Raw genomic sequence first — 11,616 nt, forward strand, 5'->3', positions numbered from 1 at the left:
TGGCTCTGCCATCTCCATCTTCCTGCTCTTCCATTTTTCTTGAGTAACTACTCTTTAAGAAGAAGGGACAGACTTCAAATCAAAAGACAAATATTATTCTATTTGTTGGTTATTCTATTTATTTGTTGTTGGTTAATAATGACAACGGCTCTACTAAAAGATAGTATTTCTCAGTTCCTCAGAAGCCAAAGTCCTTTATTTTCATGTATGTAAATGTCTTCATATGAATTGTATTTATCCTTATTTAAGAAGTCCTTTCCTAGTATAGGTCATAAAGCTGTGTTTCTATATTATTTTTGAGAATGTTGTTTCTGAATTTTAAGATATAAGCATTCATTTTGAGATAGGTTTAAGTTCAGTTTTAGTTTTCCACGTGGATTCTGAATTGACCCAATATAATTCATTGTACACGACATATTTCCCTGCTTACTTGCAAATCCGGGTTTGCCATTAATCAAATCTCAATTTGGGATTCGTCCCTTTTGGGGCTCTTTATTTTTCCATCCATTTGCTTATCGTTGTCCTAATATTACATTATCCTAATTCATAAAAATGACACATTAATTCTTGATAAAGATTAAGAAAAATTCCTTCACCTTGTTCTCTTATTCTAAGTCCTTTGAACCTTCTCATAAATTTTAATATATGTTTTTCAATTATGCACCCACATACATGCACCTTGGCAGTATTTTTACTGGAATTACATTAAGTCAATAGATCAATTGTGTTAGAAATAATATTTATATAGTAATAGCAGTGAGGGTTCACCAGAGAAAAAAATCCAACAGTGTGTGTGTGTGTGTGTGTGTGTGTGTGTGTGTGTGTGTGTTGGGGAGAGAAAGGAAGGGAGACAGAAAGAGGAAGAGAAAGGGAGAGAAAACTGGCCAAAAATCCCCCAAAATATTTGGTACCACAGGTGGAGTTTGAAAATGTTCTGGTTGTATCCCTCTTCCTCTGGGGTGGGAGTTCTCTTTTTCTTAAGACCTTCAACCAAATGGATGAGATCACTAACATTATGGAGGGTAATTTGCATTACTCAAACTACTGATTTAAACATTAATCTCATCTAAAACATCTTTGCAGCAATACTCAGACCTGCAACACTCAGACCTGCTTGACCAAATATCATTTATTGCATATTATTTCAAATAGGAGTTTGGGGATGCTTTTTTGGATTAGTGTTTTTCTGAGTTAATGCATCCGTTTTTCTATTTGGAAAGTGACCTGAGAAGACAGATCTCACAGAGGAAAGGACTTCACTTTTTTTTTTAACTTCAGATTAAGGTCCATGGACTGCCTATTTTCCCATCCATCCCAATTTTTACTCCAAAGTCATCATGACATAGTTAGAGTGAGCCCAGACAAACTTTCTTCCAAAATCTGCTCTTTCAAAGCATGGCTTTGTGTTGGAGAGAATGCAGTCACTATATTCAGCTATCTTCCAGCTTTCACACTCCCCTAATTCCATGCAAGAGACTGGGGTTTTGGAATCTCTCTCTTTTTCCTGATGTTATGCCAGTTACTTACTGACTGCCAGATAATCAACCAATAAGTAAATAAACATTGGCAGAGGTAAGTGTAGATTGGCCATGTTTACCTCCACCAATCTAGAAAGGACTGTTATGCCGCTATCTAACTCATACATGTTTAATTATATTCTAACTATTTTGGTCTATTTGCTTGGCAAACTGGATGTGATGATGAGCATTTATATGTCCCTTGCTAAAAAGCACAATGGCATATTTGGACTCATGACCTCAGCTGCATAATCTTTACAATTTATTTGTGTCTTATTTTGAAACTAATCATGTCTAGGAACTTGGATGCCAGGAAGAGAGGAAACTTAATGGAGGTCTCTTCACAATAATTTAGAAATGAAGGATTAAATCTGAGTTATGATTTTAAAAAGGGAATTATTTAAAATGATATGCTGTAATATCTCCAATAATTAACAAAAGGACATACTGCTTGCTGCTGGGGCACATATTAAATTGGAACGATACAGAGAAGATTAGCATGGCCCCTAAGCAAGGATGACATGCAAATTCGTGAAGCATCCCATATTTTTTTTAAAAAGGAAAGTATATAAATAGGTCTAAAATATGTTTACAATAATGTGCCCTCAATAAAAACCAAAGAAATGCAAGTGCAAGTGACATACATTTTTAAATTAGTCAAAATGTAAACACACACACACACAATACTCAGTAATAGTTGTCATTTAGTTACACTCTATGTAGAAGTGACATTTCATACAATATTTCCGAAGAGTGATTTTGCTAGCTATTAAAAGGCTTGGAAATGTAGATGCTATTTACATAGCGATTCTGATTTAAGAAAGCAAACACAAAGACATAAAGGAGAATGTGAACAAAATTTTAACATCAAGAGTATTAATCATAATGACAGGTCACTGTAAATGGTAAAAAACAAAAAGGAAAAAAGTTATGCTGCATGTATGCAATAAAATGCTTTGAAACCACATAATATTATGAAATGAAAATAAGAACCATGGTGTACACATAGCTTTGGTTTATACTGACATGCAGTGAAATTTATGGGCCTTTTACAATGCTAATTTTAGAGACATTTCTCAAAAAGCCCTCAATATATTTTTGGATGTATTATAATAGACTTGAGTGACAACCCTCCCAAAAAATGAAATTCAATTTTGATATAAACTACTGGTAGGACCAAAAGTAACACTAATAATAAAAGTATAAAGTCCTCATAAGGAGAGCCCTCTATAGAGATTTCAATTGTTAGAGAGAAATGAGTCTTAGGTAACTATTTCTATGACAAAGGCTCAAGATAGATAGTAAGCAGAAGTAAAAAAAAAAAAAAAAAAGACAGAGCCTCAACTGTGTAAGATAAGTGGATCCAGAAATTTTGTTTCCTTACCTCAAAATATGTAAATGACACACTTTCAATTCCTGAAATATGCACAAATTTTAAAACTAACATTGTGCTTATTAATAATAAGATTCTGTGTGAGAATATGCTGAGATTGGCACCTACAAATGATTAAAATCCAATTATCCCTGTCAATTTGGAAGAAGCTGTCTGTCTTCCACATATGCTGGAAAGGGGCTCACCACTGTGGAATCAAGGTTTCCACTAATTGTGAAATCTCAAGAAGGGGTACTTCATCTTTTACTTTCATAAAACTAGAGGATATTTATGAAGTCTGGCACGTAACTACAGAAAGATTCAATGAAATAAATCCAGGAAAACACATGAACTAGCACTTGTCCATTGTAAACAATGGATTATTAGTGATTTAAAGTTTGCTCTATTTTCCCTTTGCACTATTTTGCACATTTGGTATATTTCACCACTCCGTCTGATCTCTGTCCTGTGTCTATACGAATTAAGGGATTTGCAGCGTAGCAAATGTGTTTCTCCTTAGTTGCAGTTTATAGAATATTATGGGAAGCACTGGGAAAATATCAGGCCACACCTAGTCCAAGCCCCAGGCTAGGTGACTTAGATGCATGGGAGTCATTTGTGCAACTGGTGGCAGTTGAGACTGCCCAGAGTGAGGTCCACATTTCGATGTTTCTATTAGGTTCTCACTTGATATTGGTGCTGCCGGACATAAGACTATACTGACAAAAGAGGAAGTGCCCATTTCCGCACTGATCAGTGACCTGCGTTTAGGAGATGTGGGACCATCCTCTCCCCTAATTCCTTTGGTCGGTAACTAATGAATGATCATGGCAATTATTCCTTCAGGCTAATTATTATTTTCTCTTTATCATTTGCATTTTTAACATAGTTTTGTTTGTAAGGAGTTTCATGGAAATGTCTACTTTCCTCTATAATAGAATATAACAACCAGGTTAAAGTGAGTAATGAGCAAACTTAAAAAAAATAGTAAGGCTTAAAAATATAGGATGGAATCATTTGTAAGTTTAGTATCTCACTGGCTTTCAGAAATTTACACTTTGTTTCTTAGAAGCTGATGATGGAGTAAACAATTTAGTTGCCTTGAAGCTCGGGAGAGAGAAAATACTCCCAGGGGTTCCTGCCTGGAAGAAGCTTAGTGACTTGCAAACAACAGATTCATTGACACCTTTGGTCCTAATATAAAGAAAAGCAATAAGTGTTCTAGAATTGTTTCTTAGAAGTTTCCTCTTTGTAAACTGATGGAAAAATGCTAAAGCATGGCTTAAAAAATGCCAAAATAATGTGATCCTGGTGTACATTCTTTAGCAAAGAGAGTTGATATAATATGTGAGAGAGAGAGAGAGAGAGAGAGAGAACTTCCCACTGAAATTCTTTATACCTGATGTATACTTCCTTGGTGAAGTCTTAGGGTATTGTGATAAGAATTTTCTCTTACTTGGGGGAGGATGAATCTTGTTCTCTTCAGAGTTTCCACTGGTTGGATGAGGCCCATCTTCATGGAAGACAATCTGTTATACTTTACTGGAACAAATGTTGATCTCACCCCAAAACACCCTCTTAGATATACCCAGAGTAAAGTGACCAAATGTCCTGCACCCTGTGTCCCACACAAGTCAGTTCATAAAATTAACCACCCAAAATAGAGAAAGGCAAAATTGAGTGCCTGCCAATTCCTGTGATGGATAAACCTTCATCTCATTGGCCCAGACTCTGTCACATGGCTACACTATACCTAACTGTATGGGTGATTAGGAAACTGAAACTTTTAGCCAGACTTATTGCCATCTAAAAACAAAACAAAACAAAACAAAAAACAGGACTCTTTTTAATTCATAGTGCCCTTAGTCTATCTATAATAATAAAAGCATAATATGCTAATTAGACCAGACATCCTTCTGGACAACCTTCTGGACGAAGCCAGTGCTGCCCAAGTACTGGGTGCCTGCTGGTGGCCGGAGGGAAGCCCAGATTCCAGGTGCCAGAGGGAAGCCAGTGACAATAGTGGGGAGGGAGAGGGGGGAGAAGGAAGGCCTACTCTTGAACAAATTTCATGCATCAGGCCTCTAGTAAAACAATAAGTCAATATATTCTATAAATCAGATACATAGAAAATAAATATTCACCTAATTTCTTCAGGTAATGACTCAAAGAGTCACAGTTTCTAACCTGTACTTTCTGCCCCTCACAGGTCTTTTATGAACTTATTTAGATTTATACATCCTGGCTCATTTATTCTCTTTAACATCACACATCATAGACAATATCAAAATTATGATTTTCTAGTGCTTATTATTTTTCATAGTCTCACCCCTCTCCCCACCCTCACACACACACACACACACACTAGACTAGGGGTGTCGAACTCAATCAGAGAAGGGGCCAAAATCTAAAATCCAGCCTAAATCGCGGGCCGAATGGTTTACTGAACAGTCATAAACTGTCATTGTGATGGAAATGCAGCGGAGTGCAGTGATGACAGCGCGGTGCGGGCCACATTGCAAGGCCTGGCGGGATGGATTTGGCCCGCGGGCCCTGTGTTTGACACGTGTGCACTAGACAATAGATCTGTGGCCAGAATCCTATCTACCACTTCAGAGTTGTAGCCTTTATGTTTAGACAGAGGGTGCCTGGCATAGTTGACACTTAATAAGTGGTTGCAGATTAACTGAGTAAAATCTAAATGCTAACTGATCTTTGAGAGGAAAGATTCATTTGCAGTTAGCAACAAATATTGTCTCATAAAAATGGAGCCTTTAGGTGTCAAATGTTGTGTCATAAAAAGTGTAGATATCTTACTGGTAAGGACATTATCTCTTGCAGTTTTGTAGAAAACTATGATTTATATTTAAGCCATTCGTTCAGGTGCAGTAATAATATTCACTCAGTGTAGGTGAAATAATAATAAAATCAGAGACAGAGTCTGAATGATTAACATTTACTGTTCCTGAATTTTGAATAAATATTAATACAGAGACAATGTAGACATACAAATAAGATGTGTAATTCAGAATCTGGTACCTTGTTATTTTTTCATCTCATTTCCAAAGAGCATATGAATTTAAAATGCTCTATGGAGCAAAGTCTTTCACTGATTAATGTAATTCTCTAACAGATGGAAGAAAAGAACAGTGCTTCCATTAACATTTTGAAATACCACAAATATATATACTCTGACAAAATTTATTCAAATAATTGTGGAAAGGGTTTTATTTTATTTTATTAAACAAATTACATTCTAATGCATTCCTACTATAAAAGGAGGCAAGACAAAGAATAGAAATCACTCCTATCTACCCTTCTTAAGTCTAAGAGGGAAGTTGGCAGAATTCCAAAATCCTTTAGTGTTCATACACATGTACACACATACACACACACAAACACACATTTTATCTTTTCTGTGTCTTCATTTCATAAATGGGATTAAACATGTTGTGTTTATTTTAGCAATTAGATTTAGAGATTTTTTTCACATAAAAATCTATTAATGTGTTTTAGCTTATCCAGTTTGTAGCTACTTTGTATTTATACATGATATACTATCATTTATTTAGCCTTTGCTCAATGACTAACACTTTGTTTTCTCAAATTATTAGCTAACATTATGTCATAAAGAACAACCTTAAACAGTTTTGTCAAGTGCCAATTTCCCCACATTGTTGCCATAATTTGATATTATTAATCTTATACATTTTTTAAATTTATTTTACAAGTTACTACTAAGGATGGGTCTGTTTTTAATATTTTACTAGCTGTATACATTTCTTCTGAGATAACATATACACATGGTTTGCCTATTTGTATTTCTTCTTATTTGTGATATATGTATGTATATAATATACATGTATACACATATATAGAATATTTAAAATTTTTATAGGATTTTAACATTTTTATCTTCAATATATTAAATACTAGAGGCCTTATGCACAAAATTTGTGCAAGAGTAGGCCTTGGCAGCCCTGGCTGCCTCAGCCCTTGCAGCCCTGGCTTCATTCAGAAAAACAGCTGGTTGGTCATTCCACTGGCTGATCAGTTGATTTCATATTATGCTTTTATTATTATAGATGTCAACAATGTTTCAGTCTGTTTCCTGTCTTTAATTTATCTTCTTAGTGACTTTTGTCATGTTAGAATTTAATTTTATGAGTATTTTCTTTTCTTTAAGAAGATCATTCCTAATTCAGTAGTATAAAATTATATTCTAGTATTTTGTACGTTTAGGTTTTTAGTTTATCTGTGCTTTATTTCTTTATAAAATGCAGATAAGAATCTGGAAAATATTTTTTGTTAAATAGATAGCTCATAGTTTTAATATCTACTGTGTATCTTATTCTTATGACATTTTTGCGGAACCTAACTTACCATGCACAGTCTACATTACAAAAGGCCAGTGTCCTAACAACAACAACGACCAGATGGATGACCGGTCACCATGAGGTGCATTGAGCACCTCTCAGACCCTTCTCCTCCTCCCCCGTGAGCAGTGGCTCCCGGTGGTAGGGCGGCTTGGTAGGGGGGCACGGGGGCTAGTGGCTCCAGGTGCAGAAAATTCAAACCAATGGGGTAGGACCGAGGCAGTGGATCAGATTTTAAAATCACTGCTTTTGTGACACAAATGTGGAGCTGGAAAAGTGATCCAGGAACCATCACCATGTGTTCCTCCTCCAGCTTGGCCAATGTCCTCAGTGCTGACTGGAGGTACTACTGTGAATAGTTGGGCAACAGGGCGGGGTGGCTTGTAGCTCCCAAAGGACAGCTCACGGCTCCCAGTGGAGGGGTAGGTCAGCTCTTGGCCCCTCTTTTGCAACGTCCCCCCCAGCAGTGGGAAAGGGGGCAGCCTCCCTCTTTGCCATCCCCCAACACCCTCCAATACTAGGAAGAAGTGCCTGCCCACCCAGCCAGGACCAGTGCCTCAGGCTCCCCACCCTTGGGAGTCCGCACCCATCCTGGCCAGTGGCTACCGCTCCCCTCAGCCATCAGTCTGCTGGAATGGGAGGAGAGGAGAGGAGGAGGGAAGTGTTGGTGCAACTCTGTGGAGTTCAGCCAGAAAGCTCTTCCTGTGTGTCTCCTTGCCCCGCCTCTGCCAGCAGGATCCTACCCCTGACACTTGGTTTGTCAGTGTTGCAGCTATGTTGGGAAGGTCAATGCCCAGCTGACTGCCAAGGCCTCAGGCAATAGATGCCCAGTGGTTGCCATAACAAAGAGATTATGGAGGGTCTTCACTGCCTCTGGTTGTAGCAGGTGCTGTGGGAGCAAAGGACCAAAAAAGAAAAATGGTTAAGTCCAATAGCCACCTAACTTCACACGTGGTGTGCAAATTAGTCATTATTAGAACCAAATTTATACTGATGTGCCCCACTTTAAGCAGACTCCCCAAATAGGCTTACCATATTGATAATCCCTTTTACAACAAAAAGAATGCACAAAGATTCTTCAAATTAGCAAGATATTTTGCACCTCAAAGTACAAAATGTTTAAACATCATTAAAAATAATCTATATGAGTAAAGGGAGTTGATATTAACAACATTTAATATACCAAATTCAAAATGTCATTCAGAAATGCATCTACTCTGTAAAATCAAAGCATTTAATATACCAAATTCAAAATGTCATTCAGAAATGCATCTACTCTGTAAAATCAAAGTATAGTATCTAGGGTTTGGATAAAGCAACTTTACTCCACTCTACCTGCTCATCCCCTCAGCCTTGTGCTTTGCACAAAAATCTCAATAAAGAGATGGAGCAGAAGGAAAAGTAATGCCTCATGGCACTGAAATTTATCAGTTTCTTGAACAAATATTTATAAAAGTTGTATTAACTTTGTGCCTGTATTATATAAACACAATACAGCTCTGTCCCTATCTTCAAAGGGCTTGAAGTCTCTGTGAGTTCCCCACAAGGTAAACCTATAAATAGCTAAAGAAGGCACAGGTTCTAATACAATTCTTATTATAAAAATTACCGAGTAAAAAACTATCTTCACTCTCCCTCTAGAACAAGTATTAAAAGGAGCAAATAAATATAATGAATGAATCTGAACTCCTCTGGGGACCCCAACCCTCAGGGACTAACACAGGTTTTGTGAGGCCTAAAGTTTACTGACCCTGAAGGACTAATTTTAGGAGCGGGGTTTAATAAGGTTCAAAAATGACTATCCTATCTAATAAAAGATCAAGAGCAAGGAAGATTTTTTAAAATGCTGTGTAGATTCCACAATTACAACTGGATCCATAATTGAAAAGAAGGGATCACATGAAAAGTGCTCAAATGTTAGGCAAATGTATCCTCTAAGCAATTTTAATTGGTCGCTTAAGTGGGAAACTTGACAATTGCTCGTACTCTTTCTAACAGTAAATATTAAACTGTAGTAAACTGCTGGAGATCAATAGGAAATGAAGGCATTTTTGAAGGAAAAAAATGGAAGTGAAAGCATTTATTATCTGCACCAATTTGCTGTGAGATAAAGAGGTGGACCCTAGAGACTAGCTATTGGCTTTGATGGCTTGAACAAAGTAGTTGCATTGATGGCTCTGCCGGAGGCAGATGTAGCTGTCACTCTGCAGAAATCCAACAGCTAAAAATGACTTGTCTGCTTTGAGAAATGTGGCTGATTCTTTCTTTGTGATTGTGAACATGGAAGATAGGCAGGATTTGTTTTTCATAGTCAAGAATACAAAACAAATTCAATGTCTTTCTTGAGAATATTGAAATTCTCTAGAGCACTGCAACTACCTGGTGAGATAAGATTTAGTTATGATTCATCATCAAAGGAACTTAATTTATCACAGTGGTGTTGACATCACGGAGCACTCCAAAGGAATGTTAGATCGGCTATAGCACATATTAACAAGCAGGCTGGTTTGTTTGGTCAGATAAAATATAGGGCCATACTAATCAGTTAAATTCTTGGTTATAACTTGAGCTAAAAAAAAGTCAATGCCTGTGAAGCTATTTGTGTATTGAAGGATATATATATCTCATCTGGCTTTTTATTAGCTATTATATATCAAGTAACCAGAAATAAATATGAATTTAAATGGAGCCAGTATAAAAATTATTGTAGAAAGGAATAGCTAAAGAAGTACTCTTAAGGACATATCATTTCCAAAAGAGCAAATAACATGAAGCATTTGTTCTTATACTTATTTTCCATTTGCATATCTTTTGTGATGAAAGGTTCAGCTCATTTATTAATGAGGATATTTGTTTTATATTATTGAGTTTTGAGATTTCTTTATGTATTCTGAATTCCAATCCATTAGCATATATGCTGTTTTCAAAGGTTTCTCTCCCAGCAGAAGTTTCTATTTCTAAATTGTTACCTTTGTTTTTAGAAGAGGAAATTTTTCATTTTGAGAAACCCAATTTATTAGTTTGCTTTTTTATGTTTCTTAGTGTTGGCCATATATATACATATATATATATATATATATATATATATATTCATTGCCAAATCCAAGATCACACATATTTTCTTCCATATTACCATATATTTTATGCTTTTCCATTTTACATTTGGGTATATAATCCATTTTAATTTATACTTGTATCAAGTGTGAGGAACAGGAGTGCCAAAGTACAATTTAAGCTGAGAGAGCATATTTGCCCTTCTTTTGTCTTTGTTTTGTTCATGTCCTTAGTGGATTGGGTGATATCCATTTGCATTGGTGAGTGTGATAATCTTTACTCAGTTTACTGATTTAAATCTTTATATCTTCCCATGATATCCTCACAGACACTCTCAGCAATAATGACTTACCAGCTATCTGGACATCCTTTGGCACAGTCAAGTTGACACATAAAATATACCTTCACAGTCTTCCACTATGATACCAATAAAAGGGGCGGAGAGAGAACTGGGCTGTGTTTAATTACAGGGAGAAATCATTCAGTCTCTCATCAGTAGGTCAATGTGACCTGTAGAATTTTTTTAAGTATACTTTATCAGGTTAATGATTTCCTGCTTAATTTTTCTCTCAAATTACTGACAGAAGAGTGGAAGAAGAATATGTAAAATTGTAGGTCTGTCTAGTTATGCTTTCAGATCTGTCAGTACATGCCTTTTATGTTTTACTGCTCTGTTTTTGGATGTATCTCGTTTAGAATTTTTATGTCTTCTGGAAGAATTATTTAATCATTATGCAGTACAGCTTCTTATTCCGAAGTCTATTTTTTCTGATATTAATATAACTACCACAGCACTGTGTGTATGTGTGTGTGTGTGTGTGTGTGTGTGTGTGTGTATGTGTGTGTGTATGTGTGTGTGGGGGTATGATTTATTTATATCCATCCTTTTATTTTTAACATATATGTGTCCTTAGAGATGGTATCTGGTGGGTTTCTGTGTTCACTATATAGTTGGTTTAAAAATATACCACCTTTCATTTTTTTTTCTTTTCTCTTACTTACTCGATATCTCCAAATGGATGTTTAAAAGACTTTCAAACCCGACATCTGACATTGAATTTCAACCTACCCTTTCCCATCTCAGTTCATGCCAATTCCATTTTTATACTTGCTCAGGTCAAAATCTCAATATTATTCTTGACCCTTTTTCCCCTATATATCTCATCCAATCTTTTAGGGAATCATGCTACCCTGCATTCAAAATAGACCCAGAATATGATCCCTTCCTCCACTTGCCTTCACTTCTCACCTGAACCACTGTGAGAGTTTGCTTATTGGACTCTTGATTGATTTTTAT

The 11,616-nt window shown here is 36.2% G+C and overlaps 1 non-coding gene across 1 annotated transcript; it reads left to right on the plus strand.

The window, feature by feature from the left end:
- Positions 1 to 1,966: 1,966 nt before the first annotated feature.
- LOC118708613 lies at positions 1,967 to 2,068 on the plus strand. Its single transcript, XR_004984666.1, has one exon. It is a non-coding gene; the product is annotated as a U6 spliceosomal RNA (small nuclear RNA).
- Positions 2,069 to 11,616: the final 9,548 nt, after the last annotated feature.

The sequence above is a fragment of the Pipistrellus kuhlii genome, unplaced genomic scaffold (assembly GCF_014108245.1).
Source record: "Pipistrellus kuhlii isolate mPipKuh1 unplaced genomic scaffold, mPipKuh1.p scaffold_m20_p_6, whole genome shotgun sequence".
NCBI lineage: Eukaryota > Metazoa > Chordata > Mammalia > Chiroptera > Vespertilionidae > Pipistrellus > Pipistrellus kuhlii.